This window comes from Camelina sativa, chromosome 12 (assembly GCF_000633955.1).
Source record: "Camelina sativa cultivar DH55 chromosome 12, Cs, whole genome shotgun sequence".
NCBI classification, from domain to species: Eukaryota; Viridiplantae; Streptophyta; class Magnoliopsida; order Brassicales; family Brassicaceae; genus Camelina; species Camelina sativa.
Window position 1 is genome coordinate 15606986 of NC_025696.1, and position 2154 is coordinate 15609139.

General features: G+C 30.5%; 1 long non-coding RNA gene across 1 annotated transcript; it reads right to left on the minus strand.

Annotated features, from left to right (window-relative positions):
- Window positions 1465-1930, minus strand: LOC104733546. Its single transcript, XR_002034571.1, has 3 exons — window positions 1855-1930; window positions 1704-1768; window positions 1465-1490 (listed from the first exon to the last, which is right to left on the minus strand). It is a non-coding gene; the product is annotated as an uncharacterized LOC104733546 (long non-coding RNA).

Below are 2154 nucleotides of genomic sequence, written 5' to 3' on the forward strand. Positions count from 1 at the left end.
TTAACAACTGATCTTACATTATTTTCACTATATATTTAATCTAAGAATACAAAAAAAAGTTATCCCATTAAGGATGCCCTTATAGGGGGATCAGGTAAGGGTGTTCTTAGGGGAGAAATATTGTAAAAATAATGTAAGATCAGTTCTTAAGAACTTTTGTTAAGAAGTAAGTTATTGGGAGAACATGTATAAGATCTTAAGATTTAATAATATAATATTCTTATAGAAATTTTAAAATGTTTAATAAATACATAGATTAATGTTTAATAAATAATTTAAGAATGTTTAATACTATTTAATAATATAATGTTTATTAATATTTTTAAACATATTACAATTATAAAAATTTATAAAATAACATTTTAATTGCAAACTTATAAAACTTTACTAAAATTCATTAAAATATATGGATTAATAAATACATAGATTAATGTTTAATAAATAATTTAAGAATATTTAATACTATTTAATAATATAATGTTTATTAATATTCTTAAACATATTACAATTTTATAAAAGAACATTTTAATTGCAAACTTATAAAACTTTACTAAAATTCATTAAAATATATGGATTAATAAATACATAGATTAATGTTTAATAAATAATTTAAGAATATTTAATACTATTTAATAATATAATGTTTTTAATATTCTTAAACATATTACAATTTTTATGTTGGCTTTTTAGAACTCGTTATGAAGGTGAAAGATGTATCGAAGTATCATTATGTTCAATACACATTGTATATAATAAAGTGAACCACATAGTTCAGTGTTAAGCAAATATCAATCAAGTTTCAATGTTTCATAATCACATAATAAATAAAATAAAGTTACACAATGCGACACAGCAGAAGCAGATTCTCTTACTTCCTCCACAACATTTAAGAGAATCAGAGATAAAACCATACTCCCAAACCGGAAGAGAATCAGAGATAAAAACAGCTCCGAGAGAGTTTTTCTTTTCTCATTGATCATTGCAGGCTCTATAACTGCTTGCTGATGTTGAACTCTTCGAGACCAGCCTGGGGTAGATGTTGTTGTTGTTCTTGATCTTGCATTCTGACCAAATGAATTTAAAGCTGTCATTGCCCGTCCTTCCATGTTCCATGGATTATGATGATTCTGGTTTACGAAACTATGAGGTCCATGATTCCTATCTGAATTACCAGCTCTATTTTGCGACTCTGTTTGGTTAGAATCTTTCTCATCGTTAGGTGTTTCCCCTCCTTGAAGAAGCATCTTATACCCGCTATTCCGAAACAAGGCTAACCTAATCAGAGACCTGAAACAAGACTAACCTAGATCAGAGGCCAGGATATCATAATGCCGACTAAGAATGTTGTACAGATCCAAGTGATCAGAAGAAACAAGATACTTAATTCAGAGATAAAACCATACTCCCAAACGGAGCCAGTATGGTAATAATACAGGTGTGTGCTTTCCATGTTTTCAAGTAACTGAGTTACTGTGTTCAAATGAACACCGCTGTGTTGAGACAAGAAAAGCCTTCAAAATTAGAACACGAGTATTCTTCATTATTAAAGGGAGTATTCTCTCATCACATTTCTCAGTCAATGGTTTTGAAGGCTTGAAGCTATCTATTAGAGTCAAACTCCAGTTGATACAAGTTTTGAATGATTTAAATTGGATGCTGTTCAAAAAATAGGGTAGTTCTTGCAAGTCAAAGAAAATCCAAACCTGTGCAATCCACTTTCTATATGAGCGTCCAGAGATGAAATCACTTGAGGAAGCTGCGCCAACGCCTTTAAAGAAAATGAGAAATGCCATAAGACACACAAGTCATTATTTATTTTATACATTCTTGATTCTTCTACACCATAACACATACATACTTGTCCAGTGGCCTTAGTCAGAGAAGCTTTCGCCAAAAGATTCTTCGGGAGCTTTGCCAACTGCGCCTGCACATAACCATTATTCCAAAATCAGAGATAAAACATCTTACACCCACTCATCCTCATAAAACTCTATCAATGCTTCTTTATTAACTAGATTCCAATGAAATAGAAGGCATCTTCTTCTTAGAACACCAACGAAACTGTTGCATCTATGTCTGAAATTATTTCACCAAATCCCCATTTTATATCATCAGAATCAACCCTAAAGGTCTTCATCAAACAAACCTAATCAA